Source organism: Sus scrofa, chromosome 4, assembly GCF_000003025.6.
Source record: "Sus scrofa isolate TJ Tabasco breed Duroc chromosome 4, Sscrofa11.1, whole genome shotgun sequence".
Taxonomy (NCBI): Eukaryota; Metazoa; Chordata; class Mammalia; order Artiodactyla; family Suidae; genus Sus; species Sus scrofa.
In genome coordinates, this window is record NC_010446.5 from 119,328,755 (window position 1) to 119,350,289 (window position 21,535).

A 21,535-nucleotide genomic window follows, 5' to 3' on the forward strand; every position below is an offset into this window, starting at 1 on the left:
CCAGAAGTTCCAATCACTTACATTGTGATCATATAACCACGAGGCCATCTGCCGATACCTAAGATTTACGAGGGTAGATGGTGATAAGGAAAACATTCTTTTATGGATTTGCAATAACTCTCTTGACTTAGGCAAGGTGGAGTTGAGGCTCGTCTGTTTTCTTTCACTTCTTTCTAGCTCTCCACACAAGGTGTAGCTCATTCATCCATTGTGATACCAACTTCTTAAGAAGGCCTTGCTCATAGACCTGCGCTACTAGCCAATATTCATTAATTAAACAAAAGCTATCTGACACTATTAGTTCAAGAACGCTTTGCTCTGACTTTGCGCAGTTTAGGAAGATAGTCCAACCAGAGGAAGTTGAGAGTGCGTGGTATAACGGAAAATCACAAAAAGTTCGGTGGGTCTAAAATGTGGCATTCAAGAGGCTCATTATGAGAGGTGAGGCTGAGAAGTTTGAAGGAGGAGTACGGTAAATTGTTAGGCGCCTTATATGCTGTGGTATAGTTTGTACTTGATTATGAAAGCAGGAAAGCCATTGAATGACACTGAGCAGGACAGTAACATATTAATGAATAATTGTTTTTCTTTGTCTTGCTGTTTTGTGAATGTTCACTCTGGAAGCTCTTCGAAGAAAATCTTGGAGCAGGAGGAGCTGCAGGCTCTTTATTAACTTATTAAAGAAATCTAAATGTGAAACTCCAACTGTGGCACAGCAGGTTAAATATATGGTGTCATTTCTGCTGCAGTGAGAGTTCAATCCCTGGCCTTGCACAGTGAGTTTAGGATCCAACATTGCAGCCACTGTGGCATAGGTTGCAGCTGCTGCTCAGATTCAGTCCCTAACCTGGGATCTTCCATATGCCATGGGTGTGGCTAGGAAAAAAAAAAAAAAAAGCAGAAGAAAGAAATTTAATGCATAAGAGCAAGAACTATGGATTGTTGTGAAAAGACAAATTGGAAATATGGTAGAATAAAATAGGTGACATTTATAGTTTAATTGGATATGAGGATATACAAAAAAGCTGATATCAAAAGTGACTACAAGAGTTCCCATCGTGGCGTAGTGGTTAACGAATCTGACTAGGAACCATGAGGTTGCTGGTTCGATCCCTGGCCTTGCTCAGTGGGTTAAGGATCTGGCGTTGCCATGAGCTGTGGTGTAGGTTGCAGATACAGCTCGGATCCCTTGTTGCTGTGGCTCTGGCATAGGCTGGTGGCTACAGCTCCGAATGGACCCCTAGCCTGGGAACCTCCATGTGCTTCGGGAGTGGCCCAAGAAATGGCAAAAAGACAAAAAAAAAAAAAAAAAAAAAAAAAAGTGAATACAGATAGATTTGGGGAATTGAATAGAATTTACAATCTGTTTCTTTCTTTATCTTATATACCAACACACAATTTTTCAGAAATGTTTACGGTAGCTTACAAAGAATTATACCTAAGAAGATTAAGCAGCAATATCAAATTTTTTTTAAAAGATTGAAAGAAAAAGAGGCAAATAGAAAAGTGTGGTATTATAACAAAATAAGATAAAACCAGAAGTGGTATGAGTACAGGAAAGGATTTGATGAAGGCCTGTAAACTTGTTAGAGATGGATCACAAATCAATTTAGCACAGATCTGTTTAGTAGGTTACTCAGTAAGAGGAACCTGATCAGTTACAAGATCCACGCTGCCGCCTGGAAAGTAGCAACAAACTGACTGCAGCAGAAACTCAGAACCATTTCTGCAATCAGAGAAATTCACATCTAGGAAGTAGCGCCATTCCTTGAAAGAAGAAGGAGAGGGGGAACAGATTTTAGAGGGAAATAATGCTGAATGCAGCTGAATCAGTGCTAAGCTACACCTTCTCTAATGAAATGAGTTTTTGCTTCTTCCAAATACTCTCCTTACTGCCCAAAACTTGTGGTCTTCTTGACTACTGTTCCAGTGGTCCAGAAAGCAAACTTTTTGGCAGCATCTGCGATGTATTTTTGCCAAAGCAGTTTCCTTTGCATAAACTGCTTTCTTCTCTGTCTCAACAACCCCACATCTCCTTTAAGGCCTGACTCATTTTCTAACTCTTAAATAGTGTAAGTAATCTATACTACATTGTAACAATTTTGTGGGCTGGGCCCTGTAGGTCTTAAATATCTGGAATCTTCTTTTCTTTCCATTCGCTCTCTCTACCACCAAAATTCTGTGGATAAGCTTTTCTAAAGTGTGAGCTACATCCCAATGGCAGTACTTGATATGATTTTGGAAGACACACTACCATGATCTTAAATAAGACAGGATCACGTGGTAAGAAAACACTCCCTTCATATATTCAGATTAATTCAAGAAGGAAGGTTCAGTTTTGAATGTTTTTAACATTAATCTCTTCTCTCTATCTCTTTTTTCTTTTTAGGGCCACCCCTGGGGCATATAGAAGTTCCCAGGCTAGGGTTAAATCGGAGCTGAAGCTGCCAGCCTACACCACAGCCACAGCAACGCAGGATCCCACCGAGTGAGGCAGGTATCCAGTCCTCAGCCTCATGGGTACTAGTTGGTCTTAGCCGGCTGAGCCACAATAGGAACTTCTAGCATTAATCTCTTTTAAACTAAAATCTAGTAGATTTCCATTAGAGCCTTTTAATAGTATTATGTAACAATTAGATAATTTTTTGTATTACCTTCTATCTTCAAAAGGGATAGATAGTGTTGTATGCTTTAAAAAAAATATTTGGGGCAGTGAAATAGCACTTTCTTTTAAATAGATTTATTTCACTTAAGTGAATTTAGTAACAATATTAAGGAATTAATATAGATGGTGTGCAAATACGGGAAAAAAAAACTTAACAAAAGTATTATACTTGTATAATAGGTATGGCACAAATCAGAAATCCAAGATGCAGCTCACTAAGTTTGGGGGACATAGCTATGATCCCCCCCCCCCCCCGCCCCAAGCCAAACTACTTGGCTTTCTGCAAATACACTTTCCTCTTTCAGGCTTTTGTGCTTTTGCTTAGCCTGGATGTCCCCCCGGCTTTTTTGACTTACTTTCTGCATCTCCTCCAATGTGAACTCTTTGCTTATCTTCTCCTGTTTACTCTTGATAAACCATCACACTAAACTGTACTGCAAGCATGTGTGCAAATACAAACTCCCCAACTGATTGCAAACTCTTTGGAGGCCGAGATGCTGTTATTCATGTTTAAAATCTCTAGCTTCTAGCACAGGGACAGATACAAAATAAGCAAATGTTTGATGAATGAATTAATAAAAATGTTGCTTGTCTCCTGCAGATTAGTAACACTGTTATTTACAGTTTGACGTTTTCAAACATTCAATGAAACAGTAATCATGACCTAGTCTGTGTACGCATGGCATGTGTAGGTGTTTTAGCAGAATAATGTGAATGTACTTAATGCACCAAACTATACACTTAAAAATGCTACAATGGTATATTTTACATTGTGTAAATTTTACCAAAACATTTATGTATGTATGCATGTATGTATGTATTTATTTTTGTCTTTTTAGGGCCGCATCCGTGGCATATGGAGATTCCCAGGCTAGGCCTTGAACTGGAGCTCTAGCCACAGCCACAGCAATGTGGGATCCAAGCCGCATCTGCAACCTATACCATAGCTCATGGCGATGACAGATCCTTAACTCACTGAGCGATGTCAGGGATCGAACCTGCGTCCTCATGGATGCTAGTCAGATCTGTTTCCACTGAGCCACAATGGGAACGCCCCAAAATAATTTTTAAAAACTTTTATAGAACAAAAATTTAAGATTTTTTTTTTTTTTTTTTTTTTTTTTTTTGGCCATACCCTCCAGGGATTGAATCCAAGCCACAGCTGTGGGAATGCCTGATCCTTAACCCACTGCACCAGAGTGGGATCGAACCCACACCTCAGGAGTGACCCAATCCACTGCCGAGATAACACCAGATCCTTAACCCACTGCACCACAGCAGGAACTCCCCCAAATTTAAGATTTTGATGTTATTATATTGGATTTCAAATGTCCTTATGCATACGTTCTCTTTAAAGATGGATTAACTACAGATCAACTTAGGATTTCATCAAGAGGTATTACACCAGGCATCAGAATCAAGCTTAAATATGCATTTCACCTGTTTATGGGGAAACAAAATCTAATAATGCAAGTTTAAATTAATCACATGCCTTACAGCCATCTTGTAAGTCATATAACTATTTCCTTGAGCTTAAGAGGTTAGTGAATTAAGCGTCACTGATTTTTGACGTGTTGTAAACCCATGTTAAAATTAGTTATTTTATCAATATTCAATATTGAGATGAAATATGCATTGTCATTCATATATTTTTTCCAACACAGTCTCTTGATGATAGAAATCTGTGGGAACCAGACTTGGTTGTTTAAAATATTCTTTTCTGATGAGGATTTGGATTGGAATGTTGGCAGCAATGTCTGAGAAAACCTGAATCTGAGCCCCTGCAGGCAACTGAGACCTGCCAATGAAGTGAGGACTCTCCCGTATTGAAGCTTTTCTCAGAATATTTGCTTCGCTTTTCTCTTATTAAAGTGGTTTCCTAAGGTAGGTCCAAGGTGGCTGCCTATAGCTCCTGCCCCATTTCTCACCACCTTGAGGGAATATCGCAGTAACTTGGTCTGGGTCTTGACCTGGTCGAATTACACATGCCCAGGGCAGCAGGGTCTTGTTTTACAGAGATGACTGTGGAGGCCAAGCCCTGGGAATGGGGAAAGGGCGATACTGGACATTATTGTGAGCTGAGCAGACATCCAAAAGGTGTCCACTCCCTGTGTTCAGGCTCTATCACGGACTGACTGTCCCCAGTGTACTGGAGTTGTCTAGACACTGTGCCTTCTCTGTGGTATTTCATTAAATTGAAAGAAAGGATAAAGCAACAGTGGGTCCAATCCCCTTCCACAAAAATCTGAAGAATTGGATAAATGTCACCTACTTGAAAAGTAATGCTTCCCACTACACACACACACACACACACACACACATATGAGTTAATGTTGTGGTTCAGCATTAATGGGCCTGACAAATACCCATGAGGATGCGGGTTCGATCCCTGGCCCCGCTCAGTAGGTTAAGGATCTGGTGTTGCTGTGAGCTGCAGTGTAGGGTGTAAATGCATCTTGAATCTGGTGTTGCTGTGGCTGTGGCTTAGGCTGGCAGCTGAAGCTCTGCTTCGACCCCTAGCCTGGGAACTTCCATATACTACAGGTGTGGCCCTAAAATATACAAATGTGTGTGTGTGTGTGTGTGTGTTATAGCTCTGGAGCCTAGAAGAGTTCCTGACATATGATTACTATTTAGAAATGGTTGCTAAATCAAATTATTTTAAAATATCTCACAGTCAGAATATCCTTTAAGAAATACATGAATGTTAAAATGTAACCTAAAAATAATAGAACTATTAGAGTTCACCAACACGAGAAAGAGCTGCAGGGCATCTCATTCAGCACTGTATACAATTTATTGAGCCACAAATCCTGTTCATAGTAAAACTTATTATGAGATGCTTTAAAACTCTTTAATTAAAATTGTTTTTCACAGTAGATGTTGAGGTTGTTTGAACTAAAATGTTTCAGTCCAATTTACTATTAAAGATTTTTATAAAATTAGTTTTAATGCAAACTTAATAGTATTCGCAATTTATGAGAAAATCTTTGAATTTGGTCTATAGAAAAGGGTTCCCACCCAGCTTACCTTAAAATAATTATAAGAGAAAATCATATAATATAAATACACATTTCAATAGTAACATTAAATTTGTTTGATTTTTTTATATTGTAAATGTATTTTAACTATTTGCTGCACTGTCAAGATAGACATAAACAGCTTTCATGACCTGACATTTGGAATTCTTGTATTTTGAATCTTGCAAAAACGAAACTTTTTTTAGCATTTGTCTTTTGTTTCTAAATAATCCAAAAATAAGGAAATTTTTAAGCAACCATGTGTAAGGACTTCTCAAAAAATTAGATATTGAGGGATTTCAATCTAAATACGGTGAACTGATTATTACATTTCCACTTTACTGCTTCCTTTCCCACTAAAAGGAGAATAAAAGAAGAAAAAATGTGTATACTCATGAAGACAAAGAGTGAGAGAGAATGCTTTAATGGACTAGTGATTTCATCAAAACTGGTGGGATAAAGTAGGTGGATAGTACCTGCATGAGCTGAACCAGAGGGAGCTTCAAGCTCACGTTCTTGCAGACTGAGTTAAGGACAAGGAGCAAGACGACTTGCAGAAAGAAGCCCTGAGAGAATGGAGGCCTATTGTAACAGGTTTGTGAGAGAGGTGTATCACCGAAGATAGCTTGTTTATGATTCTGTAAATGGAGTGATTCCACTGGCTTCCTCTCCTCCTCCAACAGCCAGTCAAATCCCAGATCTCACAGATGTAGAGGGGAGGCATCCTTTTCTCTTTTTCTCTGGCCACACCAAAAGGGAACTCCCAAAATAGCATTTTTTTATGCTGGACCAAGAAGGAACTTTGGCGATGGAGAGGCTGGATTCGAATACGGATTCGATATCATGATATCTGGATAACGTTGGGGAAAATATAGCCTTTCTAAAGCTGCTTTCCTAGTTGTAAGATGAAGATAATACTAATTAGCAGCATTCTGGTAAAGATGTACAAGGACAGCCTACACAGTTGTCCAGCACACTGATGGCTTATAGTTAGGACTCAATAAATATGAATTTTTCCCCTCCCCCAGGCTTTTTATCCTTTACCATTGACAGCCCTAATTATCCTACTGCAAGCTTATTCCAGACCTTTCATTAAAAATAATTATTAAGGGAAATTATCGTGTGGCAAAGTGAGTTAAGGATCCATCGTTGTCACTGCTGTGTCACTTCAAGTCACAGCTGAATTGTGAGTTCAATCCCTGGCCTGGGAACTTATCCATCTGGTGGGGTACCCACCCCCCAAAATATTAAGGCTTTCCAATGAACTAGAGAAGGCCTTACTATTAATTAATCACTCTTTCATCAATATTTCTTTGTTTCTCTTATAATTTCTGTCCTTAGTAAATGTTTTATTGTATGTTATATTGAATAAAAGGTGATACAAGTAAAAAATTGCATATAGGAATCTCATTATTAATCCATTCAGATGTGCTCTGAAAAATACAAATAAATCAGTCTGGCCAGGAGGTATTTCCATTATTTTAAAAAGAAAAACTATCAAGTACTCCTAGTCAACTCCAAACTCCAAATCAAAGCTGGAATAGAAGGGAAGGAAAGCTTACATATAATAACAAACTATTACATTAGGAATATGGAAACCATCATTTTGAAAACATCAAACAATTAATGTGCTTGCAAAAAACAAAATAAAAATCCCACATCTTTGTGCATTTAGTACCATGACCACTCTTAATGCCAGCGACATCTGAGATGCATAATCACTTTATAGATGTTTTGTCAACATGTTTCAAATAATCTATATTTACTGCTAATTATAATTAGATTGTATTTCAAGACTTTTTCCATAAAGCTTTTTTTTAATGTTGTATTGAGTTCTAGGGATGTCAATACAAAAATTCCATATGAGCATCAGTGGAAAAATGTATTGAAGGAAATTTACATTCTGGGAAAGTCAGATATTGAAATAAAAAAGGTTTTTTACTGGCAAAACATTAATGTGGAGACACTGCCAGTGTGCAAGCACGAGGCTCTAAGACAATTCCATTTGAAAGGGAAAAGTCTGAATGGTTTTATTATCGATGTTTTTCAAAATAAAGACTGAAATAGATACCTTTATCATCCCCTTTATCATCTACCCAACGTGAATTTGCTGGGAGAACACTTACTATTTCAGAATCACACCTTAGGATGCACTGATCTAAGACAGCACCTTTATTTTAATAGGGCAAAATTTTGGTCCACAGAAGTAAATTGATACACAAAAGACACATATTATGTGTGGAAGAGCTGGATATTGCAGTGGAACTCGTTGTTTCGTGTTCTTTTACGTAAGGCAATACGGAATTACGCCAAACTTCAAGGAAAGGCGTTCATCAGAACCAGAACTTAAATATTAAGACAATTTTCTGTGATAATTCTCCCCTGTCATTCAAGAATTGCCAAATGACAAAGGGCATGTTTATGTTCATTTCTAGAATTTTATTTTAAGTTTGAAAAATAATATAGTTAGGGCAAATATCTCAACTAAAAGAATAAAAATTCAACTGATTCTTATAAGGATGAGTAGCATTTGAATTTGCAAATTTATAAAAATATTTCTTAGCTTTACAAATTCCTTAGGGTTTTCACTTTCAGCTGGAGTACATTTTCAAAGTTCAGGTATGTATTTACGATCTTTGGCCTGTGTAAAACTCAGTTAATATACTATTTTCCTCTAGTGTAGGTAACTTACACTTGATTGTAGTTTGACTTCTTTGTCAATATCAAAATTCATCCTAAATTTTTAAACTTCACCAAGGGCACATTATCAGTTGGATATCTATCAATTTCAAAACGGTGTTCATTCAATATTAAGGACTTTAAAAATCACAATATTGGTATGAGTGATTCTTTTAAAAGTGAACTTAACTGTTGCATAAAAAATGAATCTTTGAATAATATTTGATAAGGCATGACTGCCACTGCAACACATTTCAATATATTCAATATACTTATGTGTATAAAATCATACATCTCTGGGACTTAGGGGGAAAATGATTCTCTTTAATACTTCTGTATATCACTTATATTTTACAGTTGAAGAAATAGCATTTAGAGGGCACAGCAGGTGAAGGATGCAGCACTGTCAGCACAGCAGTATTGTCACAGAACTGCTGTGGTGTGGGTTCGATCACTGGCCTGGGAAATTTCACATGCCACAGGCATGGCGGAAGAAACAGCTTTACAGACATTGTGTGACTTATCCAAGGTTACAGCATAATGGCATAGGGTACCATTTTCAAGGGTGGCTATACTTGAAAGTTCATGAAAATTCTAAAATTGATTTAAGGCTCTTCTGTTATTTCTTTCTTCATCTTCCCCGAGAAAAAGAGCAACGTCACTTAGGACATTGGTTGACTTCTTTTTTTCTAAATATTTCTTTAATATTTTAAATATGATTGAATTTGCTCTTAATGACACCGTTTGATTCCAGACATGACAAAAGTGGTAATAAGTAGTAACAATAACAAATATTTCCCCAGCACTTCCTATTGAGTGCTTTGGTCCTGGGGACCATGGCTTTTCTTCTGCTCTTAACACTTTACTCAAAAACAAGAACAATGTCAGGTTGCTAAGTGCTAACATTGGGAAGGGAAAGTTGGGTGGGTGGGATGGAGGAGGGAGCTGGGTCTACTGCTGCAAACAAGTAAATCAGCCAACCAACCCACCACTTCCTGAGAAGTCTGCCTACATATATTCTATTCATTCTTTCATCCATTCCAAGTTCCCAGTACTATTTCTGGTTTTAAATACACTCAGTCAGGGAAAAGAAGGTGCAACATAGAAACAAACTCTGATCCAGTCGTCCTGACCAGTGAGTGAGCTTGGGCTGGGTCTTGCAACAGGTGGCCTTACAAAGACAGAGAATAATGGAGGAATGTAACCAGACATTTCAGAGCACCCAGAGACCAAAGGGACTAGAGGAAATCTAGTGGCAACAGAAGTTGTGGGAAAGCACAGAACAAGAGTTTATCAGTGCCAAGTGGGCAGACCTTGGGAATTAGAATCATGCATGGCTCAGGAATCGAGGCAGATAGGACAAAGGTCTGAAGGAACAAACATTGTCGACCAAAGGTCAAAGCTGGCAGACAGGGATGTCCATGAAGGGCTTTGAGAGAAAGGTGAGGAAAAATGCAGGTGAGCCCACTTTCTATATACCAAACTGGAAGTTCATATAAACTCATTGCTAGCAAAAGCATTTAGATCAATGTCAGTCAGTGAATCAGTCAATCCCAGGCCTTTGGACAGAACCAATTGGTGAGAGTAAGTGTGAGAATTAACTTGGATTTAGAAAGGGGTTGACTGTATATTTTAGAGATTAAGCCCTTGTCAGTCACATCGTTTGAAACTATTGCCTCCCTTTCTGTAAGTTGTCCTTTTTTGTTTTCTTTTTGATTTCCTTTGCTTTGCAAAAGCTTGTCAGTTTGATGAGGTCCCATTAGTTTATTTTTGCTTTTATTTCTGTTGCTTTGGGAGACTGGCCTGAGAAAATATTTGTAAGGTTGATGTCAGAGAATGTTTTGCCTGTGTTCTCTTCCAAGAGTTTGATGGTGTCTTGTTTTATATTTAAGTCTTTCAGCCATTTTGAGTTTATTTTTGTGCATGGTGTGAGGGTGTGTTCTAGTTTCATTGATTTGCATGCAGCTGTCCAGGTTTCCCAGCAATACTTGCTGAATAGACTTTTTCCCATTTTATGTTCTTGCTTCCTTTGTGAAAGATTAATTGACCATAGTTGTCTGGGTTTATTTCTGGGTTGTCTATTCTGTTCCATTGGTCTGTATGTCTGTTTTGGTACCAGTACCACACTGTCTTAATGACTGTGGCTTGGTAATCTTGCCTGAAGTCTGGGAGAGTTATGCCTCCTGCTTGGTTTTTGTTCCTTGGGACTGCTTTGGCAATTCTGGGTCTTTTGTTGTTCCATATAAATGTTTGGATTGTTTGTTCTAGTTCTGTGAAAAATGTCATGGGTAATTTGATAGGGATTGCATTGAATCTGTAGATTGCTTTGGGTAGTATGGCCATTTTTACAATATTAATTTTTCCAACCCACGATCATGGACTATCTTTCCATTTCTTTACATCTTCTTTAATTTCCTTGATTAAAGTTTTACAGCTCTCAGCATATAAGTCCTTTGCCTCCTTGGTCAGGTGTATTCCCAGGTATTTGATTTTTTGGGGGTGCAATTTTAAAAGGTATTGTATTTTTGCATTCCTTTTCTAATATTTCATTGTTAGTATACAGAAATGTGACTGACTTCTGGATGTTAATCTTATATCCTGCTACTATACAACTCTGCAGCAAAAAAGTCAACAACCCAATGGAAAAAGTGGGCAAAAGACCTGAATAGACATTTATCCAAGGAAGATGTACAGATGGCCAACAAACACATGAAAAAATGCTCAACATCACTGATTATTAGGGAAATGCAAATCAAAACTACCCATGAGATACCACCTCACACCAGTCAGAATGGCCATCATTAATAGGTCCACAAATAACAAATGCTGGAGGGGGTGTGGAGAAAAGGGAACCACCTGCACTGTTGGTGGGAATGTAAGCTGGTGCAACCACTATGGAGATCAGTATGGAGGTACCTTAGAAATCTATACATAGAACCACCACATGACCCAGCAACCTCACTCTTGGGCATGTATCTGGACAAAACTTTCCTTAAAAAAGACACATTCACCTTCATGTTCATTGCAGCTCTATTCACAATAGCCAAAACATGGAAACAACCTAAATATCCATCGACAGATGATTGGGTTAGGAAGATGTGGTATATATACACAATGGAATACGACTCAGCCATAAAAAAGAACTAAATAATGCCATTTGCAGCAACATGGATGGAACTAGAGACTCTCCTACTGAGTGAAATAAGTCAGAAAGAAAAAGACAAATACCATATGATATCACTCATATCTGGAATCTAATACAAGGCACAAACGAACCTTTCCACAGAAAAGAAAATCATGGACTTGGAGAATAGACTTGTGGTTGCCAAGGGGCAGGGAGTGGGATGGATTGGGAGCTTGGGGTTAACAGATGCAACCTATTGCCTTTGGAATGGATTAGCAATGAGATCCTGCTGTGTAGCACTGGGAACTATGTCTAGTCACTTATGATGGAGCATGATAATGTGCAAAAATAGAATGTGTACATGTATGTGTAACTGGGTCACCATGCTGTACAGCAGAAAAAATACTGTATTGAGGAAATAACAATTTAAAAAATAAAAATAAAAAATAAATTTAAAAATAAATAAATAAAAAGGGGTTGATGAGAGATCTTGCCTAAAGCTGGTAGTCCTTGCTTCAAGTAGGATGGGTAGTTGGTACTCCTCATATTTATGGTGCATTGCTCTATGACCCGTAGTATTTGTGCAGTGGTCTCTACAGCCTCCTACCAGAGAACAATTTTCTCAGACCTTTCCTTGGGTAAGTGCTTTGGCCTTGATATTATTTTTATTTGTAGGCACACAGAAAAAAAGCTGGTGTTGCATATAGTCTGAGGTGCTCTACATTTTAATAGTTAATGTTCAGCAAAATATGTTAGAATTTGTCAGAGTGCCAAGATAACTTCCTATTAAATATTATAACATAACAAACACCGGGTTTGAAATTTGTCATTTGCTGTCTTAATTTCTGCACCTCTGAAAAGATTTTAACACATGAAAAAATCATCTCTTCTATTTTCCAACAAAACCTTACATGGTGATCAGAGAAAAAGGGGTAATAATTTATATTCCTCAAAATATTAAACCCAGGAGCTTTATCCGCATTTACTGGAGTAGTGACGTTAGATGTATGATTAATTAAGCCTCTTAGGAATAAATTCTTTTATCTTCTCATGCTAACTTTTCTGTTTTGAATGTACAGAATTGCACCCTATAATATGTTCATAAAGTCAAATATCTATTTACGGTCCAAGAACAGTGACCAGCTCACCTGATCCTTCTTTAGAAGATTGATTTTCTCAATGCAATATTTTGTTGTTTCTGCTATAGGACCACGGCCTGTGGCATTTTTAAAACTGGTAGTAAGTGTGATATCATATCCAATTAATGCCTTATGGCATCCATAAATTAATACGTGAATTGGAAGCAGGTATTGTGTCAAAGAATGGATTTTTATAATCTATGGAAAGGGTTAGATTTTAACCCATACTGTTTTAAATTACGAAAGGTTAGCTTTTTTTTCTGGAAAAATTCTCCAAAAAAACATTTTCATTTCTTTTCCACCAGGAGGTTGCTGTTTAAAGAGTATCATTTACTAGAGGAACAAATGATTGAACTTTTCCTGGCAGAGAAGAGTGAAAGGAGAAACTCTGGATAACTATGCGATGTTACTGTTTATCTTACAAGGGAGGGCTTCCCTGCGGTGGGATGCAGTTTAACACAACACAAGTGAGCCTGCCCCTCTGGAGACTGTATGACCAGGAGATAATCCAATAGTGATGAAGTTAATCAATACCTCACTTTAGCAAACAGTTAAATATACTTATAAGAATTCAAAAAAGTGGTCTGAAGTCAGAGGAAAAAAAAAAAAAGTTTGTACCAAGGTCACTGAAGAGAATAACGAAAAGGAAGCCTGTATTTTAAACTTCATGGCATTGGGCCAGGCAAAATTTTTACTTTTGCTTTCTGCAGATGATTAATTCGGCTTACCCATAAACCGCGTAGCTGCAGAATAAACAGAGTGACTTTAGTAAGAGGAGACCAGGAAAGGAGAGAGGAAGGGAGCATGGGAAGGGAACAGCATTTCTAACTGTGCCCAAAGGCACATGACAGGCACCCCACGAATATTTGTATATGAGTGAATAAACACATAAATGAAAAAATAAATAGTGAGGAAAAAGAAAAAGAAAAGAAAAGGGGTTCTGGACAAGGAGTAGCCCTGAGGACTGATGGGAAATGTGTACTAAGTAATAAGAAGGGAACTTTGACCGCAGTGCTGGCTGCAATGACGCTACTGGTGAAGCACTTTAAAGCAAGCATGAAGGAGGCTTTATAGGACTGGGGGAGACCTCAAAAATGAACGGACTTTTAAAGGCTCACGCAGGAGTAAGGAGAGGTGAACAGCCTCTCCTTATTTTCAGGAGATTTGGGCAGCATCAAAGAGCCTCCCGTTCCCCTGGAGAAAGAAGGCACGTTATTATGCAATGCGCAGCCTTTGAAATAAAACAGATCTGGGTTCAAAATTAGGCTCGGTTACATCATAGCTGTATGATTTACCTCCAGCAAATGTCTTAGCCATTCAGAACTCAAGGGGGAGACATATTATATATCAAAGGCCATGGCCGGTGGTATTTACTGGAAACAGGGTAGGTATTCAATAAGTGTGTACTTAAAATAAGCAGTGTTTACATATAAATATATTCATTGAGAATAGTATTTCTACATCCTATAGAGAGAACCCCTCCTTACATAGTCTCATTTCATTGTCTTCTAATTTAGGTGGCTCTGGGCTGGTTGCTACGTTGATGAAAAAGTTCCCAACTTCTGCAGACCACAGATGCAATAAACAACGTCATTCTTTGCTGGCCTTATAATTAGGTAAGACTGTGAATACAGATTTATGTGTAATGTTCATTATGATTATCTGATGAAGGAAAAAATATTCGTGCAAAAGAAAATCTGTCACAGTTGCTGATAATAAGAAAGTTTTGAACACAGAAATGTAGATTATTTCCCAGAGATTAGTTATCCACCCAAATTAAAACACTGCTGATCATGCAGCTAAGCATCCAGCCCCACAAAAGGCACTGAACATTTTTATTTTAATATTTATCAACCTATTTTTATTAGAGGTTTTATTCATTTTATTGAACCTTTTTTAAGCTGAAGTTTCATTGCTCAGTTTTAATCATGGAAATCTTTTCATGATAAAGACTTTTCTATGATTACTTACTGACTTCAGTGCTTGAGTTATTTACAAACTACTGTGATTTCAAATAAACAGAAACAAATACCCTATTTTATATTTTAAAAGCTTAATATTATAGTGATGGGAACTCCAGCCAAATTAATTTTAATTATGTAATTCTGATCAATTCTCAATATTATTAAAACTTGGTAGAATGATCTGAAAGAGAAAACATGCTGTTATCAGCCAAGATATCCTGAAAACGAAGATTTAATGAAGAAGGCTGTGCCTAACCAGATAGTAAAAACATATCTTAATGTTATTAAAACAGCAGGGGACTGCTACATAAAGCCAGATCTATGGGAAAGGAAGGAAAATACAGAATCATACTTCAGTGTACAGCTCGCACACACGTACTGCATTAACCCTGTACCAGGTACGTTTATAAGCTCATGGCAACATAAATTCTTTTCCTTCTCATCACAACTCTGTAAGGTAGGCACTATTATTAGCTCCTTTTTATAGACAGAGCCAAGTGTAAATACCTTGCCTGAAACCACCTAACTCGTTTGTGAAGGTTCAATTTGCGTCTAGACAATCTGGCTTCCAGAATCCCTATTCTTAGACACTGCATTAAACCACTTTTATTGTAGGTGAAAGAAGAGGTCCTTAAAGTGTGTGTTGGGAACTCCTCGGGTCCATGTGACTCTTCCAAAGTCAGTAAGATCCAAGGTATTTTTATAATATACTAAAAATATTATTTGCCCTTTTCACTCTCATGCTCTTACAAGATAGAGTTTTCCAGAGGCTACACAGCATATGCTATTGCAGCAGCATCAATAAGACCCAGACAGGAGAATCTGCCTATCTTCTCTGAAGCTAGACATTAAAGATGAAGCCACTTAGCTCACAAATACTTTTCGTTGAGAAATAATATTTTTATGAAGTGTTATTTATATTAACATGTAAAAGGGGACTATTACTGTTTTTCAATACATAAATATGACACAAATTTCTGAATTTTCATTTCTAACAGCAAATAGTGAGAGGTATAACCTGTTTTTGTTATTTAAATTCCACGCACAGGTGTCTGAGGTCCTTAATAATACTTAAGAGCATAAAGGGGTTCTGAGACCAAAATGTTTGAGAATTGCTCTGCTAAATTAAGCATTTCAAATCAGATGGCAGAAGGTTTACTGAGTAGTATACTGAACACATGGTTCAACTGTTTTGAAAAATAAAATCTAGAGTCTTCCAAACACCGCACATTTCTGATAGGAGTAGAAATAGGTAATAGTCTTTCTCTGAAGCCATCTGGCAATCCAGAACAAAGGCCTTAAAAATATGACTCTATTTAATTCATCAGTCTCCAAGTTAGCAATCTATCTTAAAGAAATAATGACAAATGTGCTAAAAACAATCTAAATAAAATAATGCTAATTATTGCTTTCTAAAAACACCAAAGTCGCAATTGTATTAAAATGGGAGATTGATTAAATAATTATGAAATAAGAAGTTCCAAGCAGCCATTCAAATACTATAGTCAATGGCTATTTACTGATGCAGAAATACTTCCCTACATACTGTTAACCCCAAGATACATATAATATATACACATCAAATACAAATATTCTTGGAGTTCCCTGGTGGCTTAGTAGGTTAAGGATCTGGTGTTGTCACTGCTGTGGCTTGAGTCAATCCCTGGCCTGGGAATTTCCACAGGCTGCAGGCATGGCCAAAAAATGAAAATCATCTATTTTTATGATCATGTTCTTGTAAGCATTTTTATATAAATTTTTACTCGTGCATATCACACAGCAAAGGAAATATATATCAACATTTAAGCAGAGCTATTCTTGAGTTTCTCATCTACATTTTCTGATTTCTATATTATGACAAATATTAATTTCATGGTAAAAGATATATATATATATAGTATTTTTAGGGCTGCACCCACGGCTTGTGGAGGTTGCCAGGCTAGGGGTCAAATTGGAGCTGCAGCCACTGGCTTGCACCACAGCCATAGCTACGCCATATCCAAGCCGTGGCTGCAACCTGCACCACAGCTCACGGCACTTTAACCCACTGAGTGAGACCAGGGATCAAACCTGCATCCTCATGGATACTGGTCAGATTCATTTCCACTGAGCCACGATGGGAACTCCTCATGGTAAAAATATTTGAATATAAAATTTTACATATGACAGTACAATTATTTAACTAGGAGGAAGTAGTAAAATTGCGGCACTACATGGTATATTACACAGCAACCGAAATGTTCAGGGAAAAGCAGGAAACTAAATGCATTGAGTGGTATGTGACTGAATGTTATTGCTACAACAGAAAGAAGAACAAAAATGCTATCAAGGACACAGTCTGCACAGTGGGGGAATATGGATATAAATTCTATCCACCTAAAGAATCATTACTGCATACATATTACATTTCCTAGGTGTAAAAACAGTCTGTAGTTATGCAGGAGAATGCTCTTGTTCTTAGGAGATTTGCCCTAGCGTACACATTTCCGAATAAAGTGTCATGAAGTTTCCAACTTGCTTTCAAATGACTCAGAATGAAACATGTACATAGATGGGGGGAAAAAGAGCAAATGTGGCAGAAGGTTACAATGGGTGAACATAGATGAAGGGTACCTAGGAGTTAATTGTACTATTATTGCTTGAAATGACAGGTTTGAAATCTTTTCAAAATAAATGGTTATTTGGTGGGGAAGGAGGTGCAGAGCAATACTCAAGGCTGCAGTGAGGAGTTGCAATTAAAGAGGAAGAGATATAGCAGATAATTAGCAGTTAAAGAAAGTCTGGGTGGAGACTTCTTTGTAACAATCATTGAGCACCCATTACATGCTCCATAAATATATATATAAGCGCTGTGGAAAAGCAGTTGCGAGAAAGTTTTAGTGACAAAAGGAAGTGTTTAGGCAGCACATAAACCAATTTACAGTATCATCATAGCTATAAAAAAAAAAAAACGTATGCATAGAAAAAGACTCTTGGGCAATATATAAAGTTGTTAAGAGGGATTTTTGGTTTTTTTAGGGAGTTAAATACATGAGTGATTTTTATTTATATCTCTTTATCACTCTTTATATTCCAGAGTTTTGACAATGACTAAATATTATTTTTCCAATGAGAAAAACACAGCTCAAAAATCAAATGCGCCATGCCATGTGGAATTTCTGTACTTCTGATTTATACCTATTACATTTTACTGCAACAGGGTGGTGGTAAACCATTTTCCACTCTCTAGCCTATAAGAGAGAGCCTCCTGGCCAGAGCCAAGAAGACACATTTCCAAGAACATCTCCCAAAATTCTTTGGCAGTTTATAGGTGGTAAAAAGGCAGCCAGTACTGTGAAGAGGGCTCTATGGAAGGATGTCCAGCACTTGGATATCAGGATAAACTCGGAAAATTTTGCTCTGTAAATTCAATCAATTAAATATCTACGGGAAAGATGCAACTTTTATCCCTCAACCTTAGCTAACTGAAGCCATTCATGTATCCAAAGGAAGAAGAGAAGCACATGACAGAGGCCACTTTCTAGAGGCAGTTGTAAGGGGTAAAGTAGCAGATTTTCCTTAAGTAAAAGCTCTCTGATCATCAAGTTTTCCCTCACAACTAGAGCAGTGAGTCTGGAATCAATCACGATGATTCTTTATCTTGATATCCTTGTTGATAGAATAACTTCAACTTTTCCTATGTTGTAGAGATAGAGGGTGGTTCATAAATAACAGATGACCCTTAGTGAAATGAGAGCAGAGTGTTCAGGCACTTAGTTGAAAATTTTTACCTATTATGGGCCAGAGTTTCTGATTCAAGATAAAAATTCTTGTTTAAATAAAAATTAGTGAAATTCCATTTGCAAGATTGGATTTTAAAGTTGATGTTTCCATGTGTCTTCGTTGGTTTGGGCTACCAGACAAAATGCCACGGACCTGGTAGTTTATAAACGACAAAATGTTACTTCTCCCAATTCTGTATGTTAGAGGTTCAGGTTCAAGGCATCAGCATGGTCACATTCTCCGGCGAGGGTCTGAGTTCATAGATGGCACCTTCTCACTGTCTCCTCACATGCTGGAAGGGGCTAAGGATCCCTCTGGAGCCTCTTTTATAAGGTGTCTCCCAAAGTCCCCATTTCTTAATACCATCATCTTTGGGGTGAAGATTTCAACATACTAATTTGGGGGGAGAGTCACAAAAATCCAGACTATAGGAACATAACAAAAGAATCTGAACTATATTCCATTTTGTAAATGACAGCCACCATTACCCATAAACAATCCCATCAGTCAGCAAATCTAAAGTATAGCTCATTGTTGGGTAATAATATAGGTTTGAGTGATCTGATGATATCTCTCCAAATGACAAGATCATTACTCTTAAAAAATTTATTGTCCACGTCTTTGTCTCAGAATGACAGGGTGGCTCAAATCAAGATGAATCTCAATAAGTTTACATTTTAGTACGCCAAACGGTGCCAAAATTTATCAATATTATCCAGTTATACTTCAGGAATCAAACCACCAAAGACACAAGTTAACTGCAAGAAAAGCACATCTTAAAACTGAAACAGTAAAGTCACAATTTACTTTTTGGCTAGCAATTATCACTCAAGCAAAGCTCTAATCTTGTGTTATTGTTTCCCTCTGCAATATTCCCATGAAATAAGCGAATGTTGATTAATAACGTGTAGGCATTTTTGTTTCATTTTAGCTGCTCGACCTTATGCTTATCTGTCCTAATGAGCTGATATTCTGAATAAATATGGAGTACAACCAAAGAGCCTTAAGATATATGTTAATTTATTTCTTGGTAAGAAATGGATGATAATCTACTATCTAAAATGTCAGCATAACAACTACAGCATTTATATTATTTATGAACTGCCTTCTCTAAACATCAAATTTTAAATTTGACTCAGAATTCCTACTCTTGAAATTTATTCTGGAATTAATCAGGGAAATGTATAAAATGTGTACACAGAATATTTATTTCAGCATTGTCAATAACATTTTTTAAAATGGAAACAATTTTGACATACAAATGGACAATTTTGATACGCCATAAACATAAAGTGTGTTGATATTTATATTTATTGACATAAATAGAGGTCTGTTACAAGTTTTATGATATATGTAGATATAGTGTGATCTTGTCTGTGATGTTTATGTGTGTCCATCATATTTGATAGATTGAAAAAAATGTTGTAAGACATACCCCAAGCGGCAATCACAGAGATTGTAGGGAGATTGTACTTTGTATTTTGTATCTCTCTTTCATACTGTTTGCATTTTAAACAAAAATATAATCACTTTATAAGAAAGTAAAATTCTGGGAGTTCCCATTGTGATGCAGTGGAAATGAATCTGACTAGTATCCATGAGGATGTGGGTTCTATCCCTGGGTCGGGGATCTAGTGTTGCTGTGAGCTGTGTTGCAGGTCGCAGATGCAGCTCAGATCCCACACTGCTGTGGCTGTGGTGTAGGGCAGCAGGTGTAGCTCCAATTCGACCCCCAGCCTGGGAACTTCCATATGCCATGGGTACGGCCCTAAAAAAAAAAAAAAAAAAAAAAAAAAAAAAAAAAAGTCCAACAACACTAACAACACAAACTGTCTTCTAGTCTATACTTGTTGATATGTGACATATATATAAATGACCTAGCCAGTCCCCCTACTCCATCTCCAATTCCATCTTTTTTAGCTCATTTCAACTCACCTTCTTTGCACTTAACCTAAAGATCTCTTCTCCAGGAAAACCATCCCTAACACCTCAAAGCAGATTAGACTGTCCTATTATAAACATGTTGCTTTTATACTGTGTAATAAAATTTGTCATTGCAGTTTCTTGTTCCTATACAATTTTCTTGCTAAATCATACATTTCATTATGCCTGGACTGTGTCTGTGTTGATCACTGCTATATCCTGACACCTAGACTTGTGCCAGGCTCATGGAAAGGCTCCGGTATCTCAAGAATGAATTTTTAAAATGTGATGCACAACCTAAGAAAGGATAACTTTCTTAATTTCCAAGTTTGCTTACATAAAATACTATAAAATAGGCATTTAATTCATAGTCAATAATCTGACTTAATTGTAAGAATGTGTTACACAAAATTGTCCTAAACTATTGAGAATATAAAGGTCTCTAAACATAGCACTGAATTTTGTTTTACTGAATGTGATTATTGGACCACTGAACCAATAGTTACTATTAATCCTATTTGTAGGTTGGAAAGCTAAGGGACTGTGTCCGCTGACCTAAGAATCTTATTAAGCTGTGACTGTTTATATGATATACAGAGACTTGGATCATTTGGTTATTAGATGGTATGATAACTGGAGCTGAACTGATCTGTGTTTTATGTTCCAGCTTTGTCAATTACTTGCTATATGTCTTGAGGCAGCTAACCTCTTCAGGGTCAATTTCAGTTAAAACCTAGTCACAATTTAATACTTAGAATATGTAGCACTATGCAATGATCAAAAGTATTTGCTTAAGTTACAATTAAATCATCTCTATCCTATGCTGTGCAGTTGTTTAAAAGCTAGTAATGGAGATGGGAGGCCTGGTACTTTTGCTCTCTATTCTCCCTTTGCTTACTTCCTCCTTATTACCTGCTACTTTGAAGCTGGGAGAGGGAAAAGAGGTAAAGAAGATAGGTGAATTCTTATCTGGCTGGTTGGGTCCATGCTCTCTGGGCTTCTAAGACAGTTAGAGTTGACATACCTGAGTAGATGTGTAGAAGATTCAATCTGACAGTCTTTTGGAGCAATTTTATAGGCTATTTGAAGAAGCTTCACCTGCATTCAATTCTGGAATACTTGTTACCAGAGAGGATGCATATCTTATCCTTGTGTTTGCTGGTTCTCCTTTCCTATCCACTGATAATGGTGCAGTTCCACTTCTCACCTCATTCTACAGAGAGCATTAACCAAGCTAATAGCCATGGTGCTCTCAAATG

General features: G+C 37.3%; 2 long non-coding RNA genes across 5 annotated transcripts in view; one reads left to right on the plus strand and one right to left on the minus strand.

Moving 5' to 3' along the window:
- Positions 1-21,535, minus strand: part of LOC102158069 — a 521,984-nt gene that overhangs the window by 65,308 nt on the left and 435,141 nt on the right. The gene's annotated exons all lie outside the window — the stretch shown is intronic.
- Positions 11,987-21,535, plus strand: part of LOC110260439 — a 71,146-nt gene continuing 61,597 nt past the window's right edge. For 2 of the 3 annotated variants that reach the window (XR_002343741.1, XR_002343740.1), the window contains exons 1-3: positions 11,987-14,011; positions 14,145-14,243; positions 14,885-14,989. This is a non-coding gene — a long non-coding RNA (uncharacterized LOC110260439). Of the gene's footprint in view, positions 14,012-14,144; positions 14,244-14,884; positions 16,517-21,535 lie in introns of those variants that run through there. The other variant, XR_002343738.1, reaches the window with a different exon arrangement.